Here is a 14,659-nt window from a genome sequence, read left to right as displayed (position 1 = left end):
GCTTTCATGGTACTGTTACTGGGCCTAGTTGATTAGATTAGTTAGCTGCTACTTAGCTGTTTCTTAAAGGGGAGGAGACATAGGATGGATGGAAGAGTTAAGGATGTGATGAGCACTGCAGGGCAGAATAGACCTGAAGATCTGGACATGATAGGACCAATGTGAGGGCATTCTCTGTGCCCTGGTGGGGGGAAGGAAGGGCCAGACCAAAGGAATGGCACAAACTGGGAAATTAGGAAGAGTTTTCTGAAGAATAACTTCAACTGCTTCAAAATTTGGCCCCAGCCTGTTCCTGATGAGTGTTTGGCTGATTACAGGGACTCCACAGAGCTTTCTCAGGAAGCTGAACTTGGCCATGATTGATCCCTGTGCCTGGTAACTTGAGATCCTCTTCCAGGTCAGAAGGAGTGAGTGGCTCCTAGGAGAGCAGTGCTCGATCCGGCCTCACTTGGGATGTAGGGAAGTCAGCCAATAGGAGGCCTGGGTCACTGAAGAACTAGCAAAGGAATTCTGTCTTTCTCTTGGCTTGGAGTTGTGCATTTTAGGAGAGACTGACTGCATTATTAATGAAACATTTGCATCTTAGGAAATGATAAAACAGGCTGCTACATGTAAAAATTAAGTAACTCAATTTGTTTTAACAGCTTGTGCTCTACTGGTGCAATTTGCTTGGCATATATGCAGGACTCCATCTGAACAGTAATTATGCCACGCTAATTATTTTACTGCATTGTGTACATCTGACATTTAATTACAGGAAAATGGGTGCATGTGGATTTTCCTTTCTCCCTCTGTCTGCCTGTCAGGTAGTTTGTCTCCTCTAGCTCTTATTCACCTGCATTGTCTTTATGCCAACTTGTCATTCACAATAAAACTGTGTTTCCATGACAGCTTTCTTTGAGATGTGCTTGCAAGTCGCAGACAATCACCAAAATAAACAATTGACACAGATGTCATCCTCCCTGCTTTTTATTTCTCTTCCCCTTGTATACTCCTTACCATAAGATGCTTTTCTCCCCTCCACCTCCCTATCTAGGAAGAAAATGTTTCCTATTGACCTTGGGCTGTCTTTGCTTTGAAATGTTCTTCAGTCATTTCTGAGATGGCCTTTCCCCTTCTCCATGGCAACTGCTGTGGTGATGACTCTACAGTGCCTGGTAGTGACCATATCCTAATCCATGTGCAGGCCTACATCAGTGCCAGGGTGTTGCCAACTCAGAGCCTCCAAAGGTTGGGGGAGTGGGGAGCAACAAGAGGAGGTGGGGTCACGCTCTAAAAATGAGAGAGGGGAGAGAGCCTCAGTCGATGGTTATCTGGGGAAATTGTTGACTTCATGAGCACCTGTGGTTCTTAGGAGGTTAGAGTGAGGAGTCAAGGGAGTCAGGAGGTCCCGATGAGGTATTTCTGAATGTTTATGCAATCTTCCCGAATTAATGGTAAGGTGGGGAGGAAAGTCTGATGATGTTCAGAAACTTCAGCTGCAGAAACCCAGAGTCCTCCCTCCCAGCAGGTGTTGTCTCTAAGAAGGATGATTGATGAGAGGAAGGGAGGGACAGAGAAGAAGGAGAGAGGGGGGGAGGGAAGAAAAGAAAAAGAGAAAGAAAGAGAGCGAGAAGAGTGGAGGGAGACAGACAGAGACAGAGACACTGGAGAGGAAGGGAAGAAGAAGAGGGAGAGAGGGGGAAAGGAGAAGCAGAGAGGGGGGAGGGAGAAGAGAGGGAGGGATGGAGAAAAAAGGAAGAGGGGAGGTGGAAGGGAAAGAGGGAGAAGGGAAGGGGAGGGAGGGAGGGAGGCAGGCAGAGAGAGGGAGAGAGTAAGAGAGGTTAGAATGTAAGAGACAGAAAGAGACAGAATGACAGAGAGTAAAAGAAAGAGAGACACAGAGAGAGGGAGAGGGAAGGGGAAGGGGAGGGGGAGAGAAAGGGTGGGTGGATGAAATATTGTTTAGGAGTCTCAGAGAACCACTGCCAAGCTACCAAGCTTGGCATTATCATCAACAACAACAACAATGTGTCTCTCCATATAGAAGAGAGGAAATAGAGTGGAAAGGATTCCTTGCTGCCTTGTGTTTTTTTTCTGTGAAGGAGGAAACATTTAAAAAGACGGAAGAAGACAGAGGATCAGAAATGAACTAATTAATAGCCAGAAATGACTTTGAAGATTAAAACCATCCAGGCAGTGATAAGAATTTTTTAATTTTTTTGAACCAAGATAAGGATATTTCTGTACAAAAATAGCAATCAAAGTAAATATATAGATTTAAAATCTGGTTGAAAGTGTAAAAGGGCCAGGAGGATTGAAGGTGGTAGAAGGAGAAGACAGGAGAAGTACCCTTGGGGTAGAAAAGGTCAACCGCACTTTTCTGTCATGCTTTCTGGATTTTCACCTTTGATTTTGCCAGAAATAACTCTACATATAATGAACAGATTAAAAAGAGGTTTTCAGGTGTTTTGTACACCCTATTTGAGAAATGTTGGTAGTTATGTTGACCTCAAGAGATATTTATTATGATTTTCTGATTTGTGTCTTTATGTCCTTTGGTGCTTTCATACATCATAGAATCTATAAATGATTTTACTTAGGAATTTACTGTCACCCACACCTTCTTTCTATCCATTGGAACACCTATCTAGAATCATCTTCTTTTTCAGTTTTGCATGTACTTCAAAACTTTGCTCAGTGCTAAAATCTTATTGAAAACTTATTAAATTGTCAGCTCTTTGATTTACCAGTGAACTCACTTGGTTCTCTGCATAGAGTAGGCACATATAGTAAATGCTTGTCTAATGAAATAGAATGGAATTCTTGATTAATTTAGTATGATTGTGATCACTTCTCTACTCCATTACCAATAACCATTCATTAAATTCTTAAATCCTATACACAGAATCACTACACGCACAGTCTTAAGTATAAAACACAGTCCATGCTTTCCCTCATTAGTGGACAGTCTAGTTGGGACATTAGGAAATGGTCAAATGAAAAGGTCACTACTATGCAAGGCAAGGAAGGGGAGAAGATGGTTATCATTTCAGATGGTCTTCATTCCTTCCAACAAAATCAGAGATCTTCAACTCTTCCCTATGAGAGGAAGAAGAAGGTGTGCAAGAGGTAGGAAGAGAAGGCTTGAAATAGCTTCTGAGAGCAATGAGAGGGAATCATTTAGGAAAAAAAATATTGCCTTGCTGTAGTGAGGGTCCAGTAGAATCTAGATAATATGAATTTAGAATGTATGTAATGCATTATGTCATTTTTTTCTAACTTTATTTAGCATCCCATGAGTAGAGCAGAGGAGATAGATAGTGAGAATAATCCAGGGCTGAGGTTTGGCAAAAGATGAATGATTATCAGGACAAGAGGACAAAGCATCAAATTAATGATGCCTTCTTAATAGTATATGTTTTGTTAATTTGAACACAGTAAATTATCTTATTTCTCTGAGCCTTTCACAGTCTAATAATTAATCAATCAATAAGCACTATTAAGTGCCTCCTATGTGGCTGGCATAGAATTCTCTGCACATTGAAGAGTTAATTCAATTTAACATTTATTAAGCCATTACCAGCAAGGCACTGGACGTGCTAGAATGGGGGAAAAATAGAAATAGAATCTATCCTGAAAGAGCTTACGTTCTATTGGACACACACATACATAGTTATAAAGTATATAAAAACACAAAATAATTTCAAGAAGAAGAGAGCATTAACAATCAAATGGAGGCAGGGAAAAGAATTTTTAAAAATTTTCATTTGGCAGTTGCTCATGGAACTGCTGTGTGATTAAATGATCAGAAACTAAGAATTAAAATATTTCAGTTTCTAGAGCTCTTTCTCTCTGGTCATTGTATTGTCCCTTTGGGGGATATTAGCTCCTTTTCCTCCGATATTAATATAGTTGTCAATCTACAGGTGTCCTACTTTTGTCATTAGTCACAAGGACTGACAGATCTGAGCTGTCACTTCCTCTGCCAAGGGAGTACCCATACTCCCAGGAGCTCTGTTATCAGGAAGCTTGACTTAGTGGCTGCCTCACTCCATTAAGAAAAGCCAGTTAGGAAGGAGAACATTTGGAGTCCTAGGTTGCCAGCTGTTTTCAGGTACCTGGAAAGCCACCAGTGCTTGAAATTGATACAGGTCAAAATAAGTAGATTCCCACTGGGTTGGAAAACAAAAATTATCTTATGTGTGTTTACCTCACACTTCTATTTGTAGACAAGGATGTTAGTGAGTATCTTTGGATAAGAAGTTCAATGAACACTTTATGATGTATTGGTTTTTTCCTCTAAATATTTAATGTATAATAGGCTTACATCCTCCAGTAGATTAAAATGTCTTTGAGGTCAAAGATCATGTATTAAGAAAACAGCTAGATATACAGCAGATACTTAGTACATATTTGGTTAATTTTTCCTGATTAATTCCTTCAAGTAAATCACAGAATCATAGCTTTTAGGCTCAAATGAACTTTTAGAGGTTAGCTGATCCAACCCCTTTGTTTTAAAGATGAAGAATCAAAGACCAGAGGGGTTAAGTTATTTGCAAATGTCCACACCACTAATAAGCTTTAAAGGTGAGATTTGAATTAAGGTGTTCTTGACTATGTACTTTCTCCAAGCTGTCTCACAATAAAGAATGAGCCATATAAAATGTTGTACTTCAGAGGGAGTTTTAGATGCTGCTTAAAAGAGAAGGCCTTTGAGGTTCTTTCCAACTCTGAGGTTCTATAATTCCATGTCAGGTAGGTGGGAAAGACCTCTTATGAAAAGAATAAAATCATCACCAAAAATTTGCTATCCTTTCAATTTACCATCATTTTCCCATGGCTATTACCAGCTGCAAGAACCTAAATCCTCAGCTAAAGAAAAGAAAATAGTAATTCATGTTAATGATGATGTGCTTATTTTTTTTTTCTGTGGCAGGTAGGTGGAAGGGGATGCTATGGCCTCTGTGTGTCTGTGACCACAGCATGTATTAAATTACAGGTTTAGGTGAACATGTGGCTTGTGAGGGAATTACAGCTCATCCTCAAGTACGTGGCATGTGCTTGACCTCCCCACAGCCAACCCCAAGGTCAGTGGTGTCTTATGACCAAAGTCAGATGTGGGTCCCTTATTTCCCTTTTACTGAGTGCTCCATTTTTTCCTTCCCTACTAAGTGCCAGTTCCCACTTTTGATGACTCCAAGTAATGGCCTTTCTTTAGTCACAAAAGGGATAGTGTGTGTCTCTGTGGAGGGGTCTCTTTGATGCTGTCACTTGAGATAATTTTATAATTGCCTTCGGTAGAGTGGCTGTCCACATGTGCTGGCGATTCCGAGGAGTGGAGAGGGCTCTTTGAAACATTATCCCACAGTGGGTGACGTTTCAGTCCTCCCATGCTGAGAAAGTGACGATTTCTTCCAACCTGGGCTTAATTTGAATTGGCGGGGGAGCAGGAGTCAGGAATGAGTAAGGTAGCACTCTCATAGTAAAGTGAGCTATTTCAGAATGAAACTAATGAAAGAGGAGGAAGGCCATTCAGCTGCATCAGCAAACACAGCGCAGAATGCCACCTGGTCTTATGTTGATGAAAGGTAATGGGAAATAACTGAGAATGCTTTTCATTACAAATGAGATCTTTTCAAGGATTTTTTTTCATCCAGGAGTCTACATCTTCTGGGGGCTACTGCCATGGCCACCCTAAACAGTCACCAGCCTGTCCTATGAGCTCCCCTGGATTTCTCTGCCAGGTTCTATTTCTCTAGGAATTGGCCCAAGCAAAGTCCTTGAAGTCTTGATGTTGCCCTTTGGGCTCCTCTCATTGAATCCTGTTCCCCTTTATCTCCTGTCCTTGGTCAAGAGAGAGAATGAATTGATAGCTACTCAACAAATATTTGTTGATTTATTTGATTTTGATTAACTTGTGTGTCTTCATATATACCCTCTTAAGCTAGAAGGACTCTGCCGATAGGGTTTCTCTTCCTTGTCTTGCCATCATCTTTTTATGTTAAGATCATTATGGCTCCATCTTTGGTCTTCTCTCTCTCAATGTGTCTCTCTCTCTCTGTGGCTCTATGATTTAGTGATATTTCTTTCTCTGATTCTGTCTCTGTCTGTCTTTTCTGTCTGCCTCTATGACTTAGAAAATTTCTCTCTATATCTGTCTCTGTGCCTTAGTGAGATTTCTCTCTTTTTTTTTCTCCCTCTGACTTAGTAATCTCTCTCTCTCTCTCTCTCTCTCTCTCTCTCTCTCTCCCTGTCTATCTTTGACAGTGAGATTTCTCTCTCTTCTTTCTGATTCTGTCTCTTGTCTCATTATTTCTCTTTTTCTCTCCCTATCTCTCTATTGTTGGCCTCCATGGACTCTGAGTACCTTTTCAAATCTATTTCACGTCTATTTCTATTACCTTATGGTTTGGTGATTTGACTGAGAACTGCCTATTTCAGAAAAGCTTCATCTTCAGGTTTGTCATAGTATTTGTTCATCTATGACCAGAGGGACTGGATGTTCCACTTTTTGTAAAGCAGTTGGACCTTAAGGAGTTGGGGGATTGGGACTGTTTAGATCCTAACTGGGACAAAGGGAGAAAGACAGAAGGAGAGAAGAGATGGCTCCCTAAGTACATTAAGAGAGCTAAATAAGTTTTAGAGTATCACAACATAGGGGATTTTTTTTTGCCTGAAGGTGGGTGAATATGTTAATAATTAAATTGCCTTCTCAGAAGAAAAACCACTTATATAAGGAAGTACATCTCCGAAGAGAGAATAAGGCTATCAATATGTGTTTGTAGGAGGTATCTGCCATTACCAGCCAGTTGACTTGAGCTTGAAACTTATGTCAAACCATTCCCTTGGTGTGTCACCTACTGAATGTCAAATAAAACTGAATCAAATGAAGTATCCAAGTTACACTGTGCTCTGGGGCCATGATTCCAGAAATGAGAAAACAATGTAGTTGTTTTATAGCTGGCTGGGAGAGTCACCTGGGAAACTAGATATCAACTACAGGAAAAAAAATGAATGCCTTAAGATTATAGATTCAGAGTTGTAGATTTAGAGCTGAAAGGGACCTTAGAGGTCAAGTTCAATCCCTTATTTTTCAGAAGAAGAAACTGAGAGAGCAGAAAATGGAAATGATTTGACCAGAGACATAGCTAGGAAGCGCCTCAGGGCAGGAATCCAACTTAGTTTTCTTGATTCTAAGTCAAGTATTCTATCCAATATATCATGCTGTTACTCAAGAGTCTTTTAAAAGAGCCACCTGCTTGCTAAGATGGGAAGCAATGTTTCAGAGATAGAAAGAATGTAGAATTGTAGTGCTCCAAAAGTGGAATGGGACATTTTAGGAAATAATCATTATAATAACAATAGATATTCCCATAGGTCTTTGAGGTTTGCAAAGCTCCTTACATGATTATCTAGTCCTTTGAGGCAGAAACTATTGTTAACCCTATTTAATAGATGAGGAAACTATCTGAGAGAGAGTTGGTGACTTGCTTAGAATCATGTATCTGGTATCAGAGACAGAATTGCAACTCAGGTCTTGCTAAAAAAAAAAAAATAAAAATTCAACATTCTATCTACTATATTCATTTGCTGTTTTCATTCTTTCTTTCATTTGAGTTTAGTTCTTTTTTTCCTTAATATTTTATTTTTCCAATAAAGATAGTTTCTTCTCTCTCTATTACCTCCCCCCTTCCTAAAAGAGCAAGCAATCTGATATAGGTTATAATAATCATTTTAAACATATTTCAACTTTAGTCATGTGAAAGAAAAATCATAACAAAAGGAGGAAACCATGAGAAAGAAAGAAAAAGCCAAAAAAAGGTGAAATAGTAAGCTTTGATCTGCATTCAGTCTCCATAGTTCACTGTTTGGATGTAAATGACATTTTCCATCCCAAGTCTATTAGAATTGTCTGGAATCACTGTATTGCTGAGAAAAGCTAAGTCTGCCATAGTTGATCATGACACAATCTGGCTGTTACTATGTACAATGTTCTCCTGGTTCTGCTCACTTCACTCAGCATCAGTTCATGTAAGTCTTTCCAGGCTTTTCTGAAAATAGCCTCCTTATCATTTTTTATAAAACAATTATTTTTCCATTACATTCATGTATCATAACTAACTTAGCCATTCCCCGGTTGACAACTACTCAATTTCCAGTTCCTTACCACCACAAAAAGGAGCTCAATTCTTTTAGACTCAAATTTTGTACTGTATCCCATTACATTCATTCATTCAGTTATTCAAACAGTTGCTCTGTATAGTCATAATGACAGAACCAAAAGCTATATTGCAGAGAGATAGATTTCAACATGCTATGAGAAGTTTCCTTATAGGATAGGTAATGGAAATTGATGCTTCAGGGTTCATGGTAAGCCCTCAATATTGGAACTCAGAGGAATGGGATCCGAAGTTTCTTCTTTAGAGACTCCTGGTATGAAAAAACTATGAAGGATGTCAGAGACTGGCTAACTTATGCCCATGCCTGAATGAGATACTCCCTGACAACATCCCCAACAAGTGGTCCCTCCAGACTTTGCTTGAAGACTTCTCCCATATCTGAAATTGTTAGAAGAAAGTTTTACCTTACACTTAGCCTAAATCTAAGTCACTGCACTTTCTGGTCATTATTTCTAGATTAGTGTTAGAGGAACTAAGCAGAAAATGCATCTACAAGCTAACCCTTAAAATACCTGGAGAAAACTATTCTCATCATTGTCTTTTCTTCTCCAGAATGAACACCATAAACTTCTTCCCTATACATCTTTTTTCTTCAGTGCTCTATAATCTCTTTCTAATAATAGATAACAATAATAGCTAGAATTTTTATAGCACTTTAAAGTTTGTCAAGTACTTTACAAATTTATCTCATTTTATTCTCCCAATAACTCTAAGAGATAGATGCTTATTATTATTTTCCTCATTTTCTGGATCAATATACTGAGACAGACAAAGGTTAACTGACTTGCTCAGGTTCATCTAGCATAGTTGAATTCAGGTTTTTCTGATTACAGGTCTAACACTGTATCCATTGTATCACCTAAAGTGTCTCTATTTGCATTTATAATTTTTAAAAAATTATGATTAATATGGAAATGTTTTTTCATGATTGCGCATGTATAACATCTGATTGCTTACCATCTTACAGAAAGGGGAGAAGAAAGAGGGAAGGATAGAATTTGGAACTCAAAATGTTAAAAAAAAAAAAAAAAGAAATTAAAATTGATTTAACATGTAATTGGGGAAAAAAATGAAATATATGATAAAAAAAGTTTTGGTCTTTGGTTTGCACCTATAATATTGTCATTTCTTTTTCTATTTGTATAGATTCTATAGTCTCTCCACCAGATTTCTCCCTTGTTTCCAAACTTTTATCAATCATGTAATTTTATATATAATGCTTATTCCAAACTTTTTTTAAAAAATCATTCTATTTAATTTGAATAAGATATGCTTTCCCAGAAAGAAATTCTAATAATTTCTCCTTTTATTAAGAATTTCACTTATATTTAAATATACAATGTCCCAAAAGTCTTAGTGCTGTTTTAAGGTTTAATGGCTTAAAACTGTACTTAGATTTATGGGACAACCTCTTTAATGTTATTACAAGCTCACCTATGCTCTACTTTACCTATTATATTCCCTTTCAATAATTTGTCCACTTTTAGTTCTAAATTCCATTCAGGCATCCAAACTAGTAAATCTCAGTGTTACTCATTAGATCAAATTTGCCTTAGAATCTCTAATTGACCAGGTTTACTTTCTAGATTTGGTACATTTAACTATGAGCATCTGAGGTCACAGGATACCTTGCTAACAGTTTTCTTGATGTGTTCCCTTGAATTTCTATGATTCTGCAATCCAGCGAATCAAAAGATCTCAGTTCTGCCCTCCCTCAATAGTTTCATCCAACTCTACTATGTGCCAGTCACTGTGCTAAGCCCTATAACTCCATTGTCATATTTCTGTTCTATTGGAATGACTGGATTGGGACAGTCATCTGCCACCCTCTTAAAAAAAGTTTTATGAAGTGCATTTGGCAGCAACATAACTAGCAATTTTGATGCTTGAGGCAAGCAATATGAGACATGCCTTCAGATCATATTTGTTATTCATGATATGGAAATAATACAAATTGAGGAAGTATCAGACAGGGAGCCTCTGAGAACCTGGAAGAGCTCCCTCTACCATTCTAAGAAGGGACACATTTGGATACTAATTCCAGTGAGAAAAGGTCCTAGTATTCCACAAAACCACTGGGATCAGCAGAGTAAACTACCACTGGGCTGGAGACAGGGAATATAGTGGTAAAAAAAAGGAGGGAAAATATGCCATCTGGCAGCTTCCCATTTTGATTAATTATTCTTGCTAACTAGGTGCTAAACTCAGTTGTTTCCATGTTACTGAAGGAATGAAATACCCAAAATGCAAATGTGGCCAATTTTAAATTGTACAGTATTTCAAGTCATTATTTAACATTTTTATGCCTTCTAAAATTTGATGCTCTGGGACAAAGCATCAGTTATACGCCCCCATTTATGGCTCTGGTGTGGAATGTAAATTCCTTGGAGAAATGAATGAAAATGAGTTTATTAGGCATTTACATTGGGGCAAGCACTAGGCAAAGAAGACAATCAGAAACAGTTAAACAGTTCTTGATCTTAATGAACTTATACTCCACTTGGGCAAATAGCACATAAAAGAAAGTTCAATTTTAGGGTAAATTGAAAAGTCTGGACATCCTACAGGTGCTGCAGAAGGGCAGATGACAAGACCCAGGCATCCTGAAGTTACATTACTAAGTCAGATGACAATAGACAGAGGTTCTAAAGGTTGTAGTAAGTGGCCACATGATAAAGCTTAGTGATCTCCCATATTATCATATATAGAATTGAAGATTCTTATTCAATAGAAGATATCTCATGACTCCCAAGCCATCTAAGTAGTCAAACAGCCTAGATAGGTTACAGCAGTGGAGGCCAGAGCTAGGAACAGGGAAGGAATTCTCCAAGGGAAAGGAAGGCTGTTTTGTTAAGGCATCTAATAAATTCTTATTGATTGATATATTGGTGCCTAATTTTCTGCATCTACCTCCTACAAGCATTACTACTAATTACAAATACTACTACTGCATCAGAGACAGCAGTTTAATCAGGAACAGTGAAAAGAGTTTGATATTTAGAATTAGAATATCCATGTTCAAATAGAAGTTTTACCACTTATAACTTGTGTGGCCTTAGGAAAACCACTTAATCTCTCTGTGCCTTAGATTCCCTCATCAGTAAAATGAAAGTGTCAGACCAGGTGATCTCTAAGAGATCCCTTCTAGCTCTGAATTCATCACCATTGCCAAAGCAAAGACAAGTAAAGCAATTATTCAGAGACTATGTCTGTCTATCTTTGTCTAGATGACCTGTACAGGAGGTTATAGAAGACCTTTAATTTGGATTATCTGTATTATAACATCCTGATTACCCCTAATACATAGAATTAATTGTCTTGAAAGGTACTGAGTTTCCCTTGAGTGCATTTTTTCAGATGAAGGCTAGATAACCATTGATCATCTTATTTCAGTACAGCTAGGTTCTAATCAGCAAAAACAAAGAACCCCCTGAGGTAGTTGTATGTTCATACTACTCAAAGTTATAATTATGTGAAATATGGTAATTGACTTCAGCCCAGTGAAAATATGAAGTACAATTTCGAATAACACAACCTCTTTAGGGGGATCATTATTCTCACTAATTGGAATCTAGCTATATTCAGGGATGTGTTAAAGCCAGCTCTAACCTATAAGTTCAAATTTTCAGTGTGAGGCTTTATATCTCAGAAATGGACAATTGCTCTAAATAAGCACGTAGTTTATTGTTTTATTGATTGTCTAGATTTAGGAGGGGCAGCTAGTTGGTGAAATGGATAGATGCAGGGCCTGAAAGATATCTTCCTGAGTTCAGTTCTGCCCTAGCTGCCCAGGTAGGTAGGTAGCACAGTGGAGAAAGAGCTGGCCCTGAATTCTGGAGGATCTGAAGCCTTACATACTTAGTAGCTATGTGACCCTGGACAAATCCACTTAACTCTGTTTGCCTCAGTTCTTGTATCTGTAAAATGAGCTGGAGAAGGAAATGACAAATCACTCCAGTATTTCTGCTAAGAAAACCCCAAATGGGACATGAAAAGCTGGGCACAATTGAAATGACTCAATAACAATTAGATTAAAGAAAATATTACTAATGCAGATTAAACTTAAAACTATGTACATACATTTTCCCCAAAGAGTCCAATGGTTAAACATTTACTATCATCCACTATATTGTTCTATAAACAGTGCTTGAGCTCAATAGGAGTCCAGTAGAAGATTCAGGGAATAATAACCATTTAGAAGCCTGATGATGGTAAGATAATAGCAGCATTTATATAGCTCTTCAAAGTGCTTTGCATCCATGATCTCATTTGAAAATAAAAAATTATCCTGGTTGTGTGTATGTGTGTGTCTCTGTGTGTGTGTGTGTGTGTGTGTGTGTGTGTGTGTGTGTATTCAAATAAGGCAACAAGCACCAACTGCATTCCAAGTATTGATGACACAGAGTAAAAAAATTCATCATAGCTCTTGCATTTTATTCAAGGAAAGCACATGAACATAAAGAAGTTGGAATGAAGGAAATACAAGGTTTAAAAAAAAAAAAAACCATGAGAGAAAGGCATTAATGGAGTAGGGATAGATGACCTTTGATATGTTTCAACTCTGAGTTTTTATGCTTGGCAATTCCAGTCATTTGTTTTATTTGAGAAACTAGGCCTGGGAGACAGTTAGAAAAGCCTGCGTTTTGACTTGCCGGTATTCTAGCATTGGGGACCGATATCCACCCAGCCTCCTAAGTGTCATTTAGAGAGAATGTTACTGTCTGACTTCAGAAATTGTCCCCAAGAGTTAAGGCCAGCAAAACATTGGAATGATGGGGCACATTCAGGCACTGAAAAGCTTGCTCCTCTCTGGCGCATCCCTGGAGTGGACAATGACCTCTCCTTGTCAGGAGGACATTTGGAGAGAAAGATTCATTGTTTGTGGAGGATATCATTTATTGTGGACTATGATGTCACCGTGGTAGGTGACTATGGTAGGTCAGCCTGGAGGGACCTCTGTCTTTAGTGATGTCACCAACAATGGCTTGACTCCAAATCAAAGATGTTTTCTTTTTCTTATACTGTAAATTTACTATTTTCTTTTTATGAGGGTCAGAGGATTAATGAGTTTCATATTTCAGTAGTGTCTTGAGTTTTTCTGTTGAGTTACTGCTATTTCTATGGAGAACTGTTTTGTGCAGTTAGTGACATCATCTCCCTCAATTTAGTATCCCTTTTTGCTCACATTATATCTTATTTATGTATTTGTTTAAATGCTGTTTTCCCTCCCTTCACAAAGGAATGCAATTCAATTTAATGCAACACGCATTTATTAAGTCTATACTGTGCCAAACGCTATGCTAAGACCTGGGACTACCGAATTTAAAATGAAAATCTATGCTCTCATGGGGTTGCTATTGTCAAAGGAAATAGCATAGACACATTTAAAAACAAAACTACTAAGTATACAGGTAGCTAGGTGGTACAATAGCTAGAACACTGTCCCTGGAGTCAGGAGTACTGCGTGCTAAAGTCTCAGCCATTTACTAGCTTGGGATCACTAGCTATGATCCCAAACAAGTCACTTAGCCCATTGTCTCCCTCCCAAAAAATACAGAGTATATGGGAAATAAGTAAAAAATAATTTGCACATATAATTAAAGTGACCAGGAAAGGCTTCTTAGAAGAGATATCACTTGAGCTGAGCCTTCAAGGGAGTTCTCACAGGTGGAGCTGAGGAAGGAGAGTGTTGTGGTAGATAACTAGATATCCTATATGATTTCAGAAATTGTCCCCAAGAGTTAAGGCCAGCAAAACATTGGAATGATGGGGCACATTCAGGCACTGAAAAACTTGCTCCCTCTGGTGCCACAGACACAAAAATAAAAATAAAAGCAATTCTTGACCTCAAATTCTTTGTGATACCTTGACAGGCAAGTGAATTGGATTTAGAGCAGTGCAAGGTCACCTGCCTCACTTTCTCCTTCAGAGCCATCTGGGTCCAGTAGCAAGAAATAGATCCAGGCAACTGGAGATGGCTCTCCCAGTGGGAGACCTTGGCCAGTAAATAAACATGTTAGCCTGAATATGCCCTGAATGAAAAGGAATAATGAGTAACTATCTTGGAAGGGTGGTCTGGATCTTGATAGGAAAGTACTTGAAATGCAAAAGAATGATTATAGTTTATTAGATTGGCAAAAGGAAGCCTCTAGAATATCAGGGAATGATTAAGGGGTTCAATTGGTCAGACCTTTGCTTTTCAATATAAACTCTTTGAGGTCAAGAATTGCTTTTATTTTTATTTTTGTCTTTGTGGCCCCAGTACATGGTATAGTAGATAAAGAGGTGGATTTGGAGTTTGGGAAGAAATGGGTTTAAATCTCATGTGTATCTCTGGGCAAGTCCCAGATCCTTCATTTCTTCTGTAAAAAGGATATGATCACATAAACACTTATATCACTCAGTTGTGAAGTTCAAATGAAATAATATATATAAAGTGCTTTTCAGATCTTAAACATTATGTAGTTATTTGTTGTTATAATTACTACTAAATTTTT

The 14,659-nt window shown here is 38.2% G+C and overlaps 1 protein-coding gene across 3 annotated transcripts in view; it reads left to right on the top strand.

Annotated features, from left to right (window-relative positions):
* SLIT3 (slit guidance ligand 3) overlaps positions 1–14,659 on the top strand; it is a 772,326-nt gene that overhangs the window by 199,682 nt on the left and 557,985 nt on the right. The gene's annotated exons all lie outside the window — the stretch shown is intronic.

Source organism: Sarcophilus harrisii, chromosome 2 (assembly GCF_902635505.1).
Source record: "Sarcophilus harrisii chromosome 2, mSarHar1.11, whole genome shotgun sequence".
In the NCBI taxonomy this organism is placed as follows: domain Eukaryota; kingdom Metazoa; phylum Chordata; class Mammalia; order Dasyuromorphia; family Dasyuridae; genus Sarcophilus; species Sarcophilus harrisii.
Note: the sequence above shows the minus strand (reverse complement) of the source record. Positions and strands in the feature narration are given on the sequence as shown.